Below are 22,077 nucleotides of genomic sequence, written 5' to 3' on the forward strand. Positions count from 1 at the left end.
ATCTATCCATTCTTTTGGAAAAAACACATGCAAGTTCACACGGACAATGCTGGTGTCCTCACCAGAGAGTTTAGCAACTGTCAGTAATGGTTGTGAAAGGGAAGAGAGAGGCAGCTGAACTGGAGAGTGTTCAGTTATTGACCGTCAGTGTGGTAACTCCTGGTAAGTAATGCTTCTTTTTCCTGGTCACTTCAACAAAACAAGCACATCAGGGTCTTGAAGTCAAAGATCTGCTGCCGTTCTTCTGGTAAGAAACTTCAGGCTTTATGGAAATCGCACCTGTTGTAACACAGCCACATGGACACCTTGGTGAGAGGTATGGCACAGCTGATGGACACTATGGAGTGAGGCTGGTTAATGAATGGGATCTGAAAAAAAAAAAAAAAAGCAACTAGCAGAAGCAAGACAAAACGTGGAATTCATTAAGTAACCCCAGATGATCTTCTTCTGAGTTCCAAAAAGTCTTCCACTCAAAAAAAAAAACCAACAAAAAAAGCCGATTAGGAGGAGGCTTTTAGTTAAAAGAAATCCTGTGGTTTGACGAGGCGGGAGAAAGCAGGGCTGTGACTTCTCGGGCAGTGGAGGAAGAGCTGTGCTGTACAGTCAGCTGGAGCCTGTGGACACTGTGCAGAAACGGTGTCACTGTGCCTCTCTACAGCTTTCTGCCCAGCTGTGTCGGGACAGTTTCTATGAAAATTTTAAATCAATGTGAACAACTTGTAAAAGCAAGCATCAGAAGCTGCACGGCCTCCAGCGAGCAAGGGCACGTGTCACCGATGCCTGTTCGCGATCCCTTCCCCTGCGCCCTCGCTGAGCCTGGCAGGGACCGGAGTGGCCTCGGCTGCCTCGGCTCCTCAAGCCGCAGCCACCGCTTCCTCAGAGGGTGACTAGTCACTTCCAATATTCTGTGGGTACTTAGTGAAATTAGGTGTTTGGAAAATCTTGATAATATGAAAGTATACTGGAACATTTCTTGGATGGGACTCCTGCATTACTCATGCATCATTAATTCTCAAAATATTAAGGGAACATTTCTTAATGTTGGGCCCTATTCTGTTAAAGAGACACAAAACAGCTCGCTTGGTTGAAACCACGATGCCAAACGGGCTGAGGTGGGGGCAGGTGGGGAACCAAAGTGGCGCTGCTGGGGTAGGAGAGGCTTGTTGGGCTTTGCCTTTTCTGTTCCGCCCTGTGGTGTGTACGTGTTTTACCAGCCCAGAACAGCGAGACCTCGCTGTTAATGCTCGCGTTGCTTAACTCCTACGTGGGATTTTTCTCTTGTCACAGCAGACCAATTTAATGCTCTCTTCAGCATTCCTTGTATAACTACAACCCACTGCTAACTTTGCCCTCAAGCCTGAGTTTGAAGCGCGCACAGCCTCGGTACGAATGGTACCGGGATCGCAGCCGCATTCATTAGCTCTGGTTTTTATTTTCTGCCATTCCAGCGAGATTCTCCTCTTTTCGAGGTTTAGAGACGCCCTGGCATTTTCACCACGTTCGTTACTGCCGTGCCGGAAGCGCAAACAGAATTTCAAGCGAGCCTCGTTTCCCCTCTTCTCTCTGTGGGCACATAATGATGTTCCCACTGTTTTATTGCTCGCCTCCCAGCTCCTGTGAAACTGATAGTTGCGCGTAATGCTTCCTTGCTGGAAACAGTTTGGAGCGTGTCAGCAACCAACTGTTTATTAAGTTATTTTTCTGGTTGGGTGATGCTCTCCCCTGCATTTTAAGGTCGTCTATTAAGATGGAGTGTGGAATTGGTAGATGGAAGAAGAATGGACCCCAGACAGTGGTTGGTCTGAGTCGGCAGGGGTTCCCACTGCCTCAGGTCCCTGGAGATCTGTGCTTGCAGGGGGGGAGATGGCACCCCATGCCCAACTGCTCCATCAGTTGGCCCTTTTGATTCAGTCTGAGCTGCTGGGAGCAGCTGACCAGAGGCTGCTTCGACATTTTTGTCACTTTCCAAAACCTCCATCCCATTGCTCCTGAGCTCTTAACCTCCACCAGGTGACCTGGCTGTCAGGGTCACTTTTTGGTGACAAGCTGGTTTACCACAGCTGGCTCATTCTCTAAGATTTCTATGTAAGAATAGTGTAATACTTCATGGCTTTCTCCATTAATGACCCCTTATTAGATGATTAGCAGGTAGACACCTTTAAAATTACAGCCCAAGTTGGACACAGAAGGCTAAAAAAATGGCAAGGGCCATGCTTTTAGATGAGATCTCGGGTAGAAATTTTTCACTGTGAGGGTGGTGAGACCCTGGCCCAGGTTGCCCAGAGAAGCTGTGGCTGCCCCATCCCTGGAGGGGTTCAAGGCCAGGCTGGACGGGTCTTTGAGCAACCTGGTCTGGTGGGAGGTGTCCCTGCCCAGGGCAGGGGGTGGCACTGGATGGTCTTTAAGGTCCCTTCTAACCCAAACCACTCTGTGATACGATTCTATGAGTAATGCAGTGCTGAGGATGCCGGGAGGAGTTCTGGGGGATGCGTGCCCTGCCAGATGCTGCCTGGCTGGGCTCACACGAAGCATGGAGCACTTCTGCCTTTGGGATATGTGCAGGGTGTAACCATTGACTTATGCAAAACCAAACATCCCTGTAAAGAAATGCTCAGAATTCTGCATTGTCTTCCTGAGCTCAATAGAAATTGGTCTCCGAGCACCCCTGTAGTTTCCACGGGACTGCTCAGCAACGGTCAGAGCAAACTCCTGCGAACTCGAACTCCCCGAGCTCTGGTGGGGCCTCTGGCTTGGAAGATGCAGAAGCGGGCGGGAGCGAGGAGTAGGACAGGTTGGATAAACCACATAATCCCTGCGCCCCGGGGACATTCCTTCTGCAGCAGAGTGAATTGCGCTGTAAAAATCTATCAGCTTCACTTGCTCTTGCATACAGAAGAGTTTATCCTGGAGAGTGGGTTTCTTTCTTCTTTTTTCTATCTTAGTGGAATTATTTTAGATGTTCCTGATGGGTATAGGCAGAAATTTGAAAGGAAACAATATATCTGCTTTTGGAAGCTGATGGTTCTTTGTCATGGAACTAATTTCTTGAAACAAAAACAGTTTTCTCTTTAATCTTTCTCATGTGTTATTTCTCTTTCTGTATTATGCAAAATAGTTCTTTACAGAAATTATGCTCTTGTGTATAATGTAAAAGGTAGATTTTAAACAAGAAGTTATTTTTGGCATGCGACAAGATGGAATTTGATAAGGTGAGCTCTGGGGAGTGACTGTTTCGGGAAGCGCAATGAGAGCGGGTGAGCCAAGCTCTGTCTCTGCAGTGCCCCAATGACAGGAGGGTTATGGGGGCTTTGAAACAAGCCCTCCATCGCTACAGCCTACTTCGCATTTAAAACTTGTCAGCATCGATGGAACAACAGAAAGATAAAGTGGGAGACTTCTGTGTGAAATTTGAAGCGGGGGGAGGCTGTTCAACACCACTCGATAAGCTAGGAAATTCAGTCGCTGCATTTTTCAACAATTTTCTCGTCTCTGGCATGTCAGGTGGGTGTTAACGCTTTCAAGTTGTTACCACCCCAGGGACTCGCGATGAAGAACAGAAAAATCCAAGCAGGAGGTCACCCGCAGGCAGCCATGGAGCAGCTGCGAGGGACGGCGGGCTCCGAGGGGTGCAGGGTGGGGTCTGGAAGGGAGCCTGGGATCCCTCAACAGTCAGTCATCGCCCGCGCTGGAAGAAAGGCAAAAAGAGAGATACAAATAGCAATGGAAGCAGAGGCGTAAACATTTCACAAGAGAGGTCAAAACTGCTTTATTATTCTTATCAGTTGGATTAGAGTGAAAAATGAGATGTGCTTGGAGTGCTTTTGCAAGTACCCAGCAGGTCTGTGGTTGCAAACTGCTGGGCTCGATGCAACATGAATACCTGGTAAGCGGTAAATTACCCACGTATTTCCCAGACACGTGAGCTCAGCTCGGAGTGTTAAATGGCTCTTGTAGTATTTCCTTAGCAAAGACCAACCTACTTCTTTTTTCCTCAGTAGCTTTTCCAAGCAGCTCTCTTTCCTTTCCCACCTTCTCTCTGAGGCCCTTGGAGGCTGTTGAACACAGAGGCTCTGCATGCAGTTTTTTCTGTGTTCCAGGAGTTGGTGTAGTCACTTAATTATTTTATATATATAACTATATTTATTTTCCTTCAGGGAGGAGAAAAGGTAAAAGATCTTCTATTCTGTCACTATTCAGGTTAAAGCCATGCTCCTGTTGAACTCACCCAGGAAATTAGGTAACCTGCAGAGATTTGTAAGGACAACTACCGTGGAGCTGAAACTGAAGCTAAAGGTGACCATGGGACCTACATAATAACTGCCCTGTCTCTGCGCTGGAGGTTGCCCTGGGCTCCAGGGAGGCATTTATGGCACCTCAGTGTCACCTGGGGCGGTGACCAGCCCACATAATAACGCTTGTGTTAAGCTGGGGACATCTGGCACCTGTGGAAGGTGCTTCTCCTCTGCGGCATTTTACCTGGTAGCTCTGGCAGGACATGTAGTCTCAGTGTCCAGCTGCAGGAAGAATAGTTGTACTTGGTTTTTGCGTGGCAGCACTGGACCCAAGGCAGCTTGGTCAGAACATGAATGCCTGGAGGCTGCGAGTCCTCAGTCAGCTTCAGGAACCACTTCCAGCTGTCCTCGATGGCCTTCCCCCTCCAAAGCCTCTGCTTAGCAGAGAGGAACCACACTGTACCTCAAAAGACGAAAACCAAGATGATTGTCACCTAAAGTTTCCTTGGGTATTTAGCCAGGACCGATGAGTTGCCAATCAGGCCGGCCATGATGTGGACAGTTTTGAATAGAAACATAGTTCCCCTAACCCCCCCACTGCAGTTAGAAAGTGCCAGCAAGGATGAAGAATAAATAAGCTGGCTATTAGAGCTAATGAGACCCATATGCTTGTGCAGTCAAATAAAAGTGAACTAAATGTACTGAAGAGCCAAAAAGCAGATGAATGAGCCATGACAGACATCCTGAAATTTAAATGTTTAAAATGCAAATATTGATATTTCTCACACTTTTTTCCCTCGTGTAAATCACATCTAAATAAGGCATCTGGTAGAAAAGAACATATTTTTGCCTTTGAGCTCATACTCAAATGACTGAAGCAAACCCAACTTGAGAGAATACCTACAGGCTGCTGCAATTACCAGCGTCTGCAGACAGTTGGGGAGTCACAAACAAGACTTGCCAACGTGATGGAAGCTGAGCCTGAAAGTAATTTATATCCAAATCTGCACGAATTCATCTGAGAATTTTTTTTTCCTAAAAATGCAAGCCACACAAGTCTCTCCCAGGATGAAACTGCAAATGTCGGGTTTGGGGAATCCAGAAATAGATGCAGTCAGAAAGCACTTAAATACCAGAGAAATTATCCTCTTTCTTCTGTTTTGTTTCCATGTTACTTATACAGAAGGAGAAGAAAAAATTGAAAAGAGAAACAAAGCACCAGTTTTTATGAGCTTGATGTTACTTTTACAGGAAAGATTTATCTCAGGGAAGAATTTTCCTTCCTTTGCTAAAGCTTGGGGCTATTTGTTGCCGTGCACTTGCTCTTCCAGGGGCTGCTGTCACCGACATCTATTGCTTTGCACGTCTGACAGATCAGCCCATTTTTCTCCACCAGTGACGTCATTTAATTGGGCAAATTATGTCTTATAAATACTGCTGGCAGAAGGCTATGAGTTTCGGGCTTGCCTCCAGAAGCCAGAATTCCTCTCCTGCCCTTTGAAGGTGCCACTTTGAATTGATGGACCAACTAAATCTGCATGGGATGAACCAGCCCTCCTGCCTGCTGAGATGCGAGGATGGAGCTTGCGGTTCTGCTGAGGGTGGTTATGACAGTGTATGCTCCCGGGTGCTGATGTGTATGATTAAGAGCAATGTGGCTGAACAGTGAATTTGGCGCCAATTCAAAAGGAGATTGGGGATGGACCTCTATGTGGTGGTGGCTGCTTGGGCTGAAGAGGAAGGTTCTAGGTCCATGCTATATTCCCATGCTTGTGTAATGGATGCCGTCTTCCCCAGGGATACCGGGGATTGCGCTGGGAACTGGCATGAGCCTGGCATCAGATAGACTTCTTGTGATACGTTTTATGTATCATGGAGTATATGTAATATACCATTGCATGCCTGGGTCATAAGGACAAACATGGGATACTGAGTAATGTTTGGCTCAATGGCAATCCAATGCGCTTTCTTATTTGCTTTTCTTTCCACTTATATATTTTTGCCTTTTGCTGATACTGTTATTTTTCTGACCTCCCTTTCAGGAAGCAGAAAGAAGAAATGCACCCTTTTCCTGGTTACCCACCTTCTCTGGTTTCCCTCTCTGTTGGTAGGAGACATTACAATAACTCATCTGGGTAGTTCTCTGCTTTGCACTCTTGGATTAAATTCCTTTACCCAGCTGCAGTGATACATTAAGCTGCAGCACCGAGTCAATACAGAATCATAGGATGGTTAGAGTTGGAAGGGACCTTAAAGCTCATCTTGTTCCACCCCCCCAGCCCTGAGCAGGGACACCTCCCACCAGACCAGGTTGCTCCAAGCCCTGTCCAGCCTGGCCTTGAACACTTCCAGGGATGGGGCAGTCACAGCTTCTCTGGGCAACCTGGGCCAGGGTCTCACCACCGTCACAGCAAAGAATTTCTTTTTTCTAGTATCTAATCTAAATCTCCCCTCTTTCAATTTAAAACCATTACCCCTTGTCCTATCACTACATTCCCTGATAAAGACTCCTTCCCCATCTCTCCTGTAGCCCCCTTCAGGTACTGGAAGGCCGTTATAAAGTCTCTCTGGAGCCTTCTCTTCTCCAGGCTGAACAACATGCTCAAACTGTCCTTACAGCGCCCATGAAAAACGCCCGGAAAAACACCGTTGCCAGAGCTTCTCTTATCACTGCCACAGTAATTCTTATCAGCCTGGCTTCCTCTTGGACTGCCTTCCGGAAAGCCAAAAAGCTGTGATATCCATCACATTTAGCTTAATTCCTAGTGCCCTCTCAGCGGGTTCTGACATACTGATGGAAACAGACACTTAGACACTTCACCAGTCCAAACTGCACATACCCAATCGATGCCTGGCAGCAAAAGACGTAAATGGTTGGAAAAGACACTCACGGGTTTTAACCGAGGATAGATTTTCACAATATGCAGTTTCAAACTGGTAGCTCAAAGTTTACAGTCTGTTCTCTGCACCCTGAAGTGGGAAGGTAGAGCTTAAAAACCTGTGAAATAATGAGAACCGAGCCCAGAATGGAGCAAGTGAGTGTGATGTACTAGAGCTCTGCTAGTGAACACCAGCTAGGGGTTTGGCTTTCAGCCTCTATGTATTATCTGATTGCACAAGTGTGGTGTTGTTATTGTTGGTTTTGTTTTGTTTTTATCTCCAGGTCAGCTGTTAGGGGATTTCACTGCATTACAACATCTCCAGCTAGAAGCCTGTCAGAGACCCTGCTGACAAAGGTTTTCCTGTGGTCCGTATGACATCTGTAACATCTCTGAAATACAACCCAGCCTTTGTGATCAGAGAGGGTGCCCGAAGTGTAACGTGAGTGCTGATAATGCGACACTTCTCCTCCCGCTGAAGCGTGGCACTATTGTGCGCTGCCATCAGCTGACAGACTATTACAAGCCACTAATGACAATTTCCTTCCCTCCTATCATATTGTAAATGCATTAATAGATCACAACTGTAGCTCGTATCTTGCTTAGCAGATGAAAGGAAATAATTCTCCTCCAGATTAACTGAATTAAAAGGGGAGTGCCACTCCTGATCCACCAGCAGTAAAGCAAAGGCTGCTTTTATGAGTCAAGATTGAGAAGAATAGCTGTATTTTCCTGGTTTTTACTCTGTAACCAAAAAGGTTCAGTTTGGGAGTTCATATTAACCACCCTTATGAAGTGCACCATATGTTTTAGTCTGTTTTAATTACTGTAGCCTTCACAATCTCAGCTAAATGTCATACTTAGTGTTTTGTTTTACAATTAAATCTCTCCTTCAGGGAGATCTTAAAATCTTTTTCTCTCATCATCTGTGAAGTGTAAAGGAGAACTGCAAATTTACATTACTATAGGCAAAACACAGTTTTGTTTGGAAAACAAACTTCATTATTATATGAAGATGCTTTTTATTGAATGCTGTGTTGATGCGACATAACAATATAGGAGATAAAAGACATTCTCTCTTCCTCTTCAGCATAAGCCAAAGCATCGGTTTATTATTTGAAGGTAAAGGTCTACACAAAATAAAAAAGACAATATCAGCTCAGGTCTCCACATGTTTTTAAGTCCTCGGTACTAAAGGCTAAGGATGCATTTACACCTCAAGCAGACTTTTGGTAACTGCTGAAGGACTTGAATCTATTCACAGCTCTCTCCCACTCCTCAAACCCACACATACTTTCTGCAAAGTGCTTTGCGCACAGATATGTCTCATAAAAATGAAATAAAAACCCCAATTTCTGAAATAACAGCAAGCTTTAATTTAGCGCTTCTGAACCTCATGCGGAAACTGTTAACAGTTCTGATGGAAAACTTCTAAATGTGAGGCGATGCCTGGGTGCAGGGATGGAAATGTGACTTTCCTTGCCACAGGCTCGGGCTCCGCAGGACCTCTGAGCTGTTCCCAACCACTGATTAAACACCACAGCTCCCCTGCAAGATAAATAAGGGATTAACCACACCTTGGGGTGAAATTCAACAGCGGTGGGACTAAAGGTGAGCCGCAGGTGCAGGCTCCTGGGGTACCAGCCTTGGGGTTGGCTTTGTCCGAAATCCCCAGGAGCTGCAGCTGCTCTTACCACAAATGTCATGAGGTTTCCTATTTATAGAAGTAACTTCCAACTATCGTGTCTTGTGCTACTTTATGGAGATAATGCTTAAGAGGGAAATCTTCATTATCTTTTCCTATTTCTACGTGACTGGTGTGTCCTGTTACAGAAGCTATCGGCACTGCAGTCTTGGGGAAAATGAATTTAACTTACTGCTGATTAAAACAGAGGTGGTCAGAAACAAAAAAAACTAAACCACTTTCCTTCCCATCATCTCTCCTGGGCGTCTCGGGGCTGTTTCTGACATATTTTTCCTCCCGGCCGTGTGACGTTTTAACCTTTCTTAGCCATCTTTCCCTGGTAGGGCCTCAGCTTCCCTGAGGCACTGAGTTGGGGCCTGTGCTGAGGCGGCTGGAAGCGGCCATGTCCAGCACAGGCCTTCACCTCACAGAGAGCCCTGCAGCCCCCCTGCCTTCCCACGGACACCCGGTACAAGAAGAAAGAAGGAAAAGGAGAGGTTTTTTTTGTGGAAACCATAAGAAGCGACAGACACTTTGTGCTGCTCCAAAGGTGTTTCGAAAGTGGAGAGCAGAGTGTGGGGCTGCCTGTCATGGCCGATATTTCCCTTGCCGAGCAGAGGCACCGGAGCCCCAGTGGGGAAACTTCAGAAGGTCCAGAGGAGCAGCAGCCATGTGGAGGGGAGCAGACTTGGGAAACTTCCTCACAGGACAGTCAGCCCTCGTGATCTTTTAGCATCTTCAAAGAAGAGACTGGACACAGTCATGAAAGTTGCCACACAGAGGGACCACCTCTGCCTCAGGAGGCCTCAGAGCTGAATGTTGTAAGAAGGTGAGAGAATATTAATGGAAACACGTTATGTTGTTGCCCTGTTTGTGTGCATCTTCTCTTGTCTGCTGGAGACAGGATACTGGGCTGGATGTGCTTTTGATTTGACCCAGCATGGCCTTGCCCTGTGGGAACAAGAGCCTGCAGGGCTCTGCCAAAGCGCTAATGCCTCCTTCCCAAAGAGCTGGCGAGATCCTGTGCCTGGAATTCAGCAGGTAGTAGGGCTTCATGGCAAACACCATGGCACACCAGGTAATCATCATTAGCCACCCTAAACTCTGGGCAGCCCCCCCCACACACCGATGGCAGCAGGACAGAGAAGGGAGGCAAAACGCCTTGCATCCCCTGCCAGCCTCCTCGCAGCGCAAGCACAAGGTCACTGTGACCCAACAGCGAGTGCCAGGAGGCGGGGAGGACTGCTGTGGCTCTCCCTGCTGCTGTTTCTGTTATTTTATACAGCAGGAGTTGTAAGTGCAACTCATTCATCCTGGGAGACTGTCCCCCTCCTTATCCCCTTTTCCCTGGTCTGAAACTCTCCCTCGCAGTCAGAGGCTGGCCCGCTTCTGCCAGACACTCCTCTCCTCCTCAGGTGGCCATAAGCTGTACTCCCGCTTTTTCACTTCATTAATTAGTTCCCTGCTCTCTGACCTGGAGCTGGGACCCATCTCAGTGGGCACCCCTGCTCCCCCAGGTTTGCCACCTGCACAGGTGGGACTGCAACAAGGAGACCCGTCCCCATTTGGCCGCACACAGAGGTGCTGGTGATGGAGAGGCACTCCTTGCAAGAGCAGCCATGTCTCTCCAAGGGCTCACCCACTTACCATGTGAACAGAGCCTTTGGCAGCCATGCAGAGCCACCTCTCCTCCTCCCAACGCCTGTCTTGTGTCAAAATTGGGGAAAATTTGGATCCTTCTTTGGTGGCAGAAGTTTGCACAGGTTGCAGGTGTTGACTCCAGAGTTTTGCCTCTCCTCCTCCCCTGTGCAAGGGCAAACCATGGGCCAGCTGTAGCTGTTTCAGAAAAGCCCAGAAGGTGAGCAGGTAGCACAGGTAAGTGGGGCCTTTCTGATGAGCAGCCATAGTACCTTGGCAATCCCAGTTTACAGATCTTATCCTAACAAAACAAAAAAACCCACAGCCTTCCCTCTGTAACCCTTTCTTTTCCCTGCAAAGGCTCACCAGGGCTGACACTGGAGACCACTGGAGACTACCAGAGTGGGATCTGTGGACAGCTGGGGATCTGCCCATTGCTGCCTGAAAACTTCCACAGAACAACACTTCTGCAGAAACTGTAACGTGGTGAGAAAACAGAACCAGGCTGCTGCAGGTCAGACCCTCACTGTAGAGGGTTTTTTTCCCCCCATTTATTTATTTTTGCTTTCTGATAGTTATAAAACTAATTTTTCATTCTCTCTGGTATCGTTAAGGAGAAACAAGGCTAGAGGGCTATCCCTAAACAGTTTACATTTGTGTTCTGAATTGTGAAGAAAACACCCAGCCAAATTTCAGGAGAGAAACTGGAGACAGCTGTGAAAGGGGCGTTGCTGCTGTCTGTTTTGTAGGGTCATCTATTCCCTTCAGTAGTAACAGGAGAACCATGTCCAAGGCAATCATGAGTTGGCCTTTGAGTATGAACTAAGCAGGGCCACATAGTATTACAGCCTTGTTGCTTTCCTACACAGCAGCATCCATAAATTCAGCACAGAAGTATGTGCTGCATGTGGATATCTACTGCATGGATCCAGCTCTGAAGTTGCAGTTTCAGCTACAGTGGAAAAAAAGAAAAGGAAACATCTCAGTTGTATTTTCCAGAGCAGGTAACGTTGGGACTACTTTTTAACTTTGAGCTGAGATGATTTTGTGTGAACTAGGTATATTTGCACAGGATGACATCTCCAAATAGTCCCTGTGGGGCTCATGAGATGGTTTTGCTAAGAACTTGGCTGGCTGTGTGTCTGCGCTGCCCAACAACAGGGATGTTTTGCCTCACTGGATGATAACTTTCACATGTTGTTAGAGATCCATCACAGTAGAAGGCAGTGCTAACCGGCTCACATGGCCTTCAGCTTTCCAAGATTTAATCGTCAGGTCTCTAGGCTGATTCAAGTTTTTATTAGCTCCACACCTTATCCAATTTGGGAAGCCTCTAATATGAGGCCGTGTTCCTGGCTGGAGGAGAGAGATGGTCTGCCAGCACTTGGTGACAGCCACCCGTTTCCCCATAGCAGTCAAACCACAATTTTACTTGTTTCTTTGAATCATTTGCATTTCAAAACAAGCAAGGAAATCAGCAATGACAATTGCATACTAATAGGTTAGCTTCTAGTAGGTTAGTTTCTAACCCAGTTGGTTTATTTTAACATGAGGCTACTTTTCTGTGGAAAAGGTGCTGAAAGCCTGAGGCTCATGCTTTTACGAGAGAATTGCTTTGGGGAAAAAAAGTTTGAAAATGAGTATTCTGTGGTGGTGGCGGCCACCACTGCCTGGTGGGGTTAAGAGGCAGACTGAGTGGTAAAACCAGCAGCCTGTACCATGTCCCTCCCCTGTTAGTGTGTTACTGGGGGGCAGAGCCAGGCAGTGTGTCCCAGCTCTGGCAGCTTCTCAGTTACCTTAATGGTAATGGCTCGTAATAGCTACTGAAAGGTATTATGGCAAGGAATTGCCTGTTGTGCTGCTTCATCGCCTTAGTCTCATGTGTCACTGTGGCTGGGGTTACACCAGGCTCCTCACAAAAATTCAGGTGCTGGTTAGAACGGACTCCTGTGCGTTCCCGTCCTGTGTGAGGACGGAGCAACGCCCAGTATCTGGAGCAGATGAGACAGAGCAGCAGCCTCAGCTCACAAGGTGATGTAAATTTGCTGCTGGGATTTGAGATGCTGCTGGAGAGCGAAGAACTGTGGAAGGTGTGAACAGTGTTTCCCTCTGCATTTGTGATGATGGGATAGAAGCAGTCTTATTTATGATTCTGCCTGGTTTTGAAGGGCTGTGTGTTTCTGGCAATTTTCTGGTAACCTGGGGAGTGGGCAACTCCAAAGAGCAAAGCAGAAACTTGGGAGATGGTACTTGCCATGCAGTGAACTGCAGAAATATCAGATGGAAATCATACATCATTTCAGGAATGAAGACACAATCTTCTCATTTTGGGTTGGTAGTGGAGTGTGCTATGGGGATGAAGAGCTCGAGATTGGAATCTAGATGGGAATATTCATGCTCAGAATGAACCTTTACAAAATTAATGTATAGTTTGGAAAGGAAAAAAAGGGGATCCTGTATAGGCTGGTGCGTGTAAAAATCATACAGAAAACGAATGTTGTGGACATGGAATTGAACTCCAGGTTTTACAAGAGCAGAAAGATGAGTGCACAAGAACCTGCCTGCAGGGCTGTCTGTGCCAAGCCTACAAGATACTGCAGCAGGAGATGGATATGTGCTCACCTTGGAAGGAAACGGAAGAACTATTAATTTTATGGTGGCCAAACAAATATGAGCCACTGCACTGCTGTGAGCAGAAATATTTGCACAAATGGAAAAGCTGCTGGCAGTAGAAGATGAGCAGGTAAAATTCAGCAGTTGGGAGGTATGCAAACTAAATAAGTAAAGGAATGACAGAAGATACAATTTACTTCAGGTTAAAAGCCTGGCAAGTCCTTGCTTGCACTGAAAGGGCAAGGGATTAAAAAAATAAAGCCCACAGAAACTTAAGGGAGAGCTTAAAGTTATCCCCACTGCTGTGCCTGGGGCTGGCTGTGTGTCCCTGCAGCCTCTCCCATTTCATCCCTTCTCCTTCCCTGGCAGGTGGCTGCTGCCCTTCCTCCTTCCTGTGTGGCTGGTGAGGCTGCTGCTTGGGGCAGTTCTGTCCCTTGAGAGCACTCTGTGCCCCTGCCCTGTGCTCACATCCTAAGATGTGGAGAAGCATCTAACCTAACATCCTGGAGAAGCAATAGTCCAATGTCACCAAACTGGGGCCCATTGCTGCCTTCTGCTTCCCCTGCTGTCGGTCCCTCTCCTTGTTTACTCCCTGCCAGTTGCTCAGTTGATGTCCTTTGGGAGATGCCCTAATCCTTAATTCCTCCTTTGTTTTGAATTGCTCTGGGCTCTGCCACCTATTTGCCCTGTCAGTAAGTGCTCTCCAGACAAACGACTGTCTTGTGACATTAATTTGTTCCATGCACCAATATGGGACAAAACTAAGAGGACTCCAGACTTTTCAAACCAGAGTGGCTCTTTACAAGCACAGCGATGTAGAGCATGCACATCTTCGCGGGGCATTTCAGCCCTGCTCAGGCTCTGGCTGCCAGGCTTCTCTTTCCTTACTTTCTTCTTGCAACCTGTAGCCATCCTGGCTTTCATGCTGGCTGCTCTCCTGCCATCCCACCTACTGCTATATCCAGCCAGGCTGGGTGCAGTGCTGACAGATCTCTGCACCCACAGAGAACCCTGCTGATGTTAGCAGAGCTGGATGTGGGTGCAAGAACCCACATAAAAAGAGCCCACACAGAAGAAGCCTGTGGGCTCTGGGTCCTAGTTGGCAACCTTAAATATTTGTAATGTTCTGCTGAAATGACATTTCAATATCCTTATCCTTTCTAAATTAAGAGCATGTTTCAGAATTGTAATGCGAAGCCTTTCTTGGAGGGTAGCTTCACATGATGCAGCATGTTGGCGGTCATTCTTATCTTGGATATTTGTTTTGTTTTTTTAAGACCCACATGCAATTTGTGGCAGCAAATCTGAAATGAATTTTAGCAGTCTGCACTAGTCGGCTCATCCACCATGAGAAGAGCTAAAGCTTCATCTGTTTTTTGAAGACTTTCAAGGTCAATACAGAACACTTTCTTTTTATTGTTTTCTTTTTTGAAACTTGTTGTTTCATTTGCCTCCTCGGCTTCCTTAGTCTCAAAATGTTCAGGTACAGAAGATCCTGTGAGAGGAACTGGGATGGCCAGGAGGAGATAGGAGGTGCCAGCAGAGTTGGCTGGGGAAAAACGCAACTCCACCTGCTCATGACACATTTGGGTGGATGTCAGATTTAAGCCACTACTGCATAACCAGAAATCAGTCAAAGCCCAAGTGTGTCTCATGTGCTCAGCTAGGGTTTTTTGGGAACTTTACATGTGACAGAAACGAAGGTAACAAGCCCTGGAAGAGCGCATGTTGTACCTGTTTCCATGGCTATGGAGTAAAGGAAGAGCTCACCTTGGCAGAGGATTTGTCTCAGCGACATTTCCAGTCTGAAAGCTCATCAACGAGGTGACATTTGCTGGCATCAGAGCGGTGATTTCTGAGAGACATGCTTTCCTTTGTGTGCTGATTGGTGGTGAAAAGGTTTGAGAAGAGGGAATAGTTTCAAGTCAGGTTCCAAGATGAAGATTATTTTCCTGCCGTTTGTCTTGTGGAGCCCTTTGATCTTAGATTCGGGTACGTTTCTCAGACACTTGCAGTAAAATATCAGAATCTGAAAGAATACCTTATCAAATGCTGCTTATAAGTGCTGTTGGTTTGTCAGTACGTTAAATTAACAGCAAGTCACTGTAGGGCACACTTGCTCCTTGCTCAGAAAATTATGCTTTAGTCTCTTTCACATGTATGACTTTATTTCCTCCAATGGCAGTGAATGGCTATAGCACAGTATTGAATTTGATGAAGTACCTGCAGAAAAACTGGCCAATGATAAAGGGTGATGCTGTTTTCCTCCTAAACTGCCCAAGTAGGTAATTCTCATGCTGCATTCATCCAGCACCGCAGGAATCTTCCCTTGTAAGCTGTTTCTTTAACTTTCCACTGTTAAGAGTTCAACCATGCAGGTCACGGCAAATCTTTGTGAGTCCCGGTGATCAGAAATCTCCAGAACAGTATGAGCTTTTCTCCACTGGGTTCAGAGTAGGCATATATTGCAATTGATTTGTTTGGATTGGGCTAGTCTATAAATTGTGCAATTTTTCTCGTTTGAAATGTGTTAGAATATTGACACTCTGGTATTTCAAGGCAGCAACATCTGCTAAAAGCTTTTCCTGTGTGAGCTGTATATTTCTTATGTTTCTCAACTGTACACTGCAGTAAAAGGCACGCTGTTGAATGGCCTGGCTTTGGCCAAGTAGGATTGTTTTCTGTTGCTTTGTGACATCTTCCCAAATTCTGAAAAACCGTGGTTGGATGAGGACACGTGAGAAAATATTTCAGTCTGAGTCTGCCCACACTTGACAATTGTTCAGCTCTGCTCTGTGGTTATTCATCCCGAGAAGCGGGGCTTTAAAGTGGGAATGCTGTAGCCATGTGGAAGAGAGAGTCACGGAACAGATGTGGCAAGAGTTCCTACAATCCACGGTGGCAGGAAAAAAAGTCATAGAGATACTGGTGGTGTGGTTCCTACTGGTCTGCAATTAGGAAATTATTGCTTAGGAAACACTAAAGACTTTTTTGTGTTAGCTCTGGAATTCTGAAATGTCACATTTTCTCTCTCCTGATTTGGCTCCGCTTCTTTGGGGCTTTCATTTGGAAAAGCTCCAGTTGCTTCTAAGTGGGTCAAATTCTCTAGGTTTAACTACACCATGTGCTGAGGCCTCTCTGTGTGTCCAGGTTTCCTGCCTGGCTCTTGGAAGGAGGCAGTGCTGCCCCTCTCCCCTTGGATGCCCAATGCAGAGCTCAGGGTTTCAGCACTGTTTGAGATGAAAAAATGGCCGAATGAAAGCCGAAAGGAACATTTTTCCTCTTTAAGTCAGGCTTCCACAGCGTTGGCATTGCTTTCCAAAGCTAGTCCCCCAGTGGGTATGTGCTAATCCCACCAATGATGAGGGCCGCTCTGCATCCTGTGTGGATTCACACTGCCTGCCTTACCCTTTCAGTCCCCAAACAATATTTTTGGTCAGTTTTCTTTCATTCAGAAATGATAGATATTTCCATTTAGCTTCATTTCATGACATCCTAGATGTATTACTCCTTCTGTGTCACTTGAAGCCAAAGCCAAATATTTTAAGTGATCTTATAAGGTTAAAAAAGTTACTCTGTGTCTGAGCCATATTTTTTACTCAGGCAAATTGAGTGAAAGCACTGAGGACAGGCCACCAGGGTAGGACTCCAACCACGTAGGAGTCCCAACTACGTTGGAGTCCTAACCTAAAGTTAGGTTTAGGACTTTCTGGGTTTCCCCAGGTGAGTAGCGTCGTGGTGAGGTACAGCAGAGCTGAGCTGGCAGATTTTAACAGCCATTTTGCTCTGCTGCGCTGAGGAGTTTCTACCTTCTACAGTCCTCTGGGGCTGTGTTGCATCAGTTATTGTTGTTTTACAATGATCTGTAGAGGGACTAATTGATTTGTCCTAGTGATACGTCAGGAGAACATTGGCGGAGCAGGGTACAGTCTGTGTCACAGTTACCCACTCTGACAGTGCCATTGCTCTCCATCAGCTCAGTCCTCAGGTGCTGGACACAGGACTGAGACCCCTGCGCACAACTTCCCTACGCCTTTCCCCTCCCAAAGGTGCACCAACAAACACCAAGTCTGTGGTTGTTTCTTCCTGAAGCCCCCCCATTGCTACACGTTCAGCTCTGGGCATAGCAAGGGCATTGGAAATGTTATTGTACAAGTGGTGATGAGGATTTTTAACTTCTGTCTTTAACACGTTGGGTTGTTGGGCTCTCCTGCTGCCTCTGCCTGTGTTGGTTGTGTTGGTGGAACAAAAATGGTGATAACAGTCAACGGGTGTTTCAGGGAGAGGAAACCTCAAGTTGAAGATCTAACAGAGTTGTGGGTGCAGCTTGTGTCCCCCTCCTAGATCTGAGGAAGGATTTGCATGCCTGAAAGCTTCTTGACTGTTTTCCATGTGCATCAACTGGTCTGATGAGAGATTATACCCCTACCTACAGACTTTGCCTTGCTGAGGCCATCATGGCTTCAACAGCAAAAACTGCCGAAGTGATTTCAGGAGTCTCCTGTAATGCCTATTTCAGTTTTATCACAGGTTGACTCCAGTGATCTCTCCTGGGGTTCCTCAAACACGCACGGCTCGGACCCTGGGGTGTGGAGCTGGCAGGCATGGGCTCACTCCCATCTCAGCCACAAACCTCACGTGCAAAGCCCAGATGAGGCGTTACCGCTGGCTCTGTTGCTTCCCATCTGCTCATGGCGCAGCTGGGTGACAGCAAGTAGCATTCATGGGCTGCCACCAGATGATTCCAGGAGACTGCAAACGCGACCTTCAGAGCAGCAGTGCTCACATCACATCTTCACAGAGGTAGAGAGAAACTGGAGTCCTCAGCTGTCTCTATGCTTTCTTTTTTCCTGCGGGTGAAATTGAAGACTGTGTAGGATCATTTTTGGACGGTTGATTGTTTCCTCACAAAGTAAATAGCATTTTTCTCTCTGGCTAAAGTTACACAATAATTTTGTACAGTTGGTCTAGCCCTGAAGGTGTCCAGCAGCGATCGGCAGCAAACCCCCTCCCCACACGCACTGCAACATCACACAATAGGACAGTCCCACTTTCCCAAGCTTTGGCTGCGTCAGAGACAGGATACCACATCATTCAGAAATGGAAATTCTTGCACTGCTACTTCCCTGTAATTGTACGCACACTTTGTCTGTGCGGATTTCAAACTTGCCTGTGAGCAGGAGCCAGAGACAGCCCAAAAGTTTCTCTGATAATGTTGCATTTTTAGTGTCATGGACCGGGCTGAGCTGCATTTTCTACGAGGAGGAGAGGAGAGCGCAGGAGGAGGAGGGCATGGCGAGGGACCTCTCTCCCAGGGTGGCACATGTGGATAGGAGAAGGTGACCAGGTGCCCTGGGGACCCACCATCTCTGAGCGCAGCACTAGATGCTGCTCTATCCCTTGGTTGCTGGGAAAGGCAAAGCCAGCAGCCAGACCATGGATACTCTGCTACGTCCATCACCCAGGTGTTTGGCCAGTCCCTTCCTGCCATAACTAAATGCCTGAGGAGATGGAGGAGCTCGGCAAGGTGAAACAGCCCAGCTGGGTCCCCCTTCGCTGCCTGCCCCAGGGGCTTGTTGCAGAGGTGCGGGGCTGGCCCTGCAGCCAGGCTGCAGGCTGGAAATAGCTTGTGCCAAAGCAGCAGAAATGCAGAGGGGAGCTGAGCCTGGTGCCCCCACGGGATGTCCCTGAGCTCCCCACCCAGGGCAAGACCGAGCCAGGGCGCTGGAGCGAGCCCCCTGCGCTTGCAGGCACGTCCCTGGCGGGGAGAAGGCACCCTGAGTTATTCTTGAGACCCTTTGAGGGATGTTTTCTCGATGACATAGTGCTGCAGTGACTTCGTTCTTCCCAGGGACTTGTCTCTAATTTATACCAGGATGGCTTTCTATAAACAGTCTCTATTGTCATATAAATGTAATAACTGGACCCGCTCGATGTATAGATTAGGATCAAAATCACCAAATGCTTCCACGGTGGCTTATGGCGAGGTAAGTTTGGGGCCGCTTAGATCTCAGTTAAGCAGCGGTGGGATGGAAAGAAAATTAAAAGCGCTGCTTAGCACAACTTCGAAGCCACCTTCGGTTGACTGAGGGGGCTTAACCTGGGCAAACCCAGGCGGTGAGGCACCTCTGCCCCACGGCGGCTGTGGGGCTCGGCTTTCAGCCCCCGCTTTCTCCTTCCTAATTGGAACCCCCAGGATCCAGGATGCAGACTTTTCTCCTCCACGTGAGCCTTACAGAACAGCCCATCTCATTGTTTCCCTGTGTCCAGCCCCGCTCCGAGGGCTCCCCGGGGCGGCGGGCACTCGCCTCCCCGCCCGGCCCGGCCCGGCCCGCGCTGAGGCCGGGCAGCCGCGGTGCGGGGCGCGGTGCGGGGCGCGGTGCGGCGGCGGCGGCGGCAGCCCCCGGTGTCAGGTTAGACAAACACCCCGCGCCGTCGGTCAGCCCCGCCGCAGCTTTCCGGCCCCTCCCTCTGGCTCCCGGGGTCCCCTTGCCCCTTCCCCCGCGGAGCGGAGCGGAGCAGCGCGGAGGAGCGCGGTAAGTGCAAGCGGTGGCGGAGCGGCGGGGGGAGCGCGGGAGCGGATCGGTCCCCGGCGCTCCGCTCCGCCGAGGTGCAGCGCTCCGCCGGCCCCGCGGAGCCCAGAGGGAGGTCCCGGGTCGCCCGCCGGTCCCGGTGCCGGTCCCGGGCGGAGCGGAGCCGGCTGCAGCCCCTCGGTGCGGGGGACGCGATCCAAAGCCCTTTCCCGGCTGCTGGGACAAGTAGGCAAAACGTTCCTTACGCTGTTTTCTCTTTCTCCTTTTCTTTTTCTTTCTTTTTTTTTTTTTTTTGTTTTTTTTTGTTCTGAAAGTGGCAAATTGTCAAAGAAAAAAAAAGTTGCTGTAGATGTTTCAGAGCTGTTGCTTTATTGAAAACAACTCCCTGGGTGGAGGCGAGAGCAGCCTGCGGTTCGGTGGGAGTGTTTGCAAATCAAATGTCATTTGGAGGTGGGGGGAAATCTGGCAAAATTGTTCCATAAAGGCGTTCTCCAAGTTGTGCAGGCTTGCTCGCCTCATGTGGGCTTAACGAAAACCAACGGGAAGTTTGAAAGGAAGAGGAAAAAGTGCATGGGATAACCGGGAGAAATGCTTTCTGCCTGCTTTTGCTGGTCTGCGTGGATCTTTGGAGTGAGCAATGCTGGGTGCGAACACTTGCCGTGGCAGGGGGCTGTGTCGGGGAGATTTAGGGGGAGCAAACTTGCAGGATCAGTGGAGAAATTCAGCCCCTGGAAGCAGAAACGCTCCCGGTGTTTTGGGGGCTTGAATGAGAGCCAGGCTGTTCTCTACCCCCACACCTCCCCTCACCTTATCTCTTCCTCTTGTCACTCAAAGGCTTATGCTGGAGTCTGTGGGTCCGCTCAGAGCTGAGCCACCCGCGGGGAGTCGGGCCAGAGGAGGTGGTGTTGGGTGCATGGTCTGTACCACCTGCATGAAGGTCCTTGGAGCCTACAGGCACCACGCTTGTTCTCTGAGCCTGCAGGAAGAGATGTTGTTGTTGCTGAGTTACAGTGGTACTGTGTTTTGTTTCTTTGCACCCATAGGTGATGAGTAGAGAGGTGGTGCTTGAGACTGTATCTGTTCCGGTGGTTTTCTAACAGACCATCTGCACCTGAATCCTTTTGTGCTTCTCCTCATGGGACGTCTTTGTTTTAGGCGTCCATGTCCTTTTGGTTGCAGAGGGAGTGTATGGGCACATCGCATAAACATGGATTTACTTATAACTTGGTTAGACTGTGATTTAACAAGAAAAACTAGAGCTTATGGTATGTGGTAAATGGGTGTAAATTTATCTGAGAAAGATAGAGCTTTCTAGACATAAAACACCCTTACTAGTAGAACAGATGAAACTATTTTTAATATGAAAGGTTTTCTCCTAATGGCAGAATGGGGCCTATTGATGCCAAAAAAGGGTCTTTCAACTCTTTCTTTTCCCAAATGGAGTCAGCTGGGCCTTCAAAATGACTTTGAAGACAGTTACACCAGCATTAATAGGCTTGGTGTTGGTGTAAAAATGTCATCCAGAAGTCACACCCTTAATTGGCATTACTGTGTTGGCAAACCTTTTCTAGTGCTGCCTTATCCTTCGACAGCCCTGTTATTTTAACGGTATCCATGTATTCTCTCTCGTGGGCAAGGCTCTGAGCCGGATTTATGGCATTCAGTGTGGTGGCTGGAGCTTTACCTTCTCCAGTAAAGACAAGAAACCGACGGCAAAGCAGCTGAGGTCTTCAGTCCTGGTAACTCCTCAGGGATTCCACTTCTGTGGCACTGCTGCTCTGGGCATACTCCCGTAAGCTGCTTTGCAAGCTATTCTGGAATAAATAATAGGTAACCTGGAGCCATGCAGTGTATTTAAATACCAGGAAAAATGTTTTCCTTTTAATTCAAACCAGTTTCTGTGATTGGAGAGATCTCTCACTCTTTTCCTTCCATCTGTCTGTCCATCCACTTTAACTCCTTTTCAGTTGCATTAGGGGATAACATGGCATTACATATACTTCTAAATTTAGATCTGGTCTACTTGAAGCCATCTTTATTCAATTTGGTGCACTCTATGGCAGGTAGCTTTTCAGGGATGATGATGAGTGAGACCCACAGTGCTTTGTGGCATTAAAGGTGACGTTCCAGTGCCATCAGCACTTTCTGTCCTGCTCCGGCATGTAGAACATTGTATGGAGAGCAACAACCCATGTACCTGAGGATCTGCTCTCTCGCTGGAAGAGGCCCGTGAGTGCACAGGAGTCTGCACCAGAGTGCTTAAGAGTGTAGCTTCATTCCCGCGTACATGCAAGATGAAGCTCACCAGACATCCCATGCTGGCTTTTGGCTCTGGTGGTAGATTGCTGTAGAGCAGCAGCGCAGGGAGGAGGTGGCATCTTCTCTGGTTTGTATTCAGCCCTGTTACTACACTTTTTGGAATTATTTTGTTTTGCTGAACAGTTCCTCAACAACAGGAGGGCCGGGGCCAGGACATTGCCACGCTGCCAGAACCGCCC

The 22,077-nt window shown here is 47.9% G+C and overlaps 1 protein-coding gene across 1 annotated transcript in view; it reads left to right on the forward strand.

The window, feature by feature from the left end:
• Positions 1–19,551: 19,551 nt before the first annotated feature.
• Positions 19,552–22,077, forward strand: part of FBLN2 (fibulin 2) — a 104,826-nt gene continuing 102,300 nt past the window's right edge. The window contains exon 1 of the mRNA XM_074151448.1: positions 19,552–19,582. The gene's annotated coding sequence lies outside the window, so the exon portion shown is untranslated. The remainder of the gene's footprint in view (positions 19,583–22,077) is intronic.

This window comes from Numenius arquata, chromosome 8 (assembly GCF_964106895.1).
Source record: "Numenius arquata chromosome 8, bNumArq3.hap1.1, whole genome shotgun sequence".
Taxonomy (NCBI): Eukaryota; Metazoa; Chordata; class Aves; order Charadriiformes; family Scolopacidae; genus Numenius; species Numenius arquata.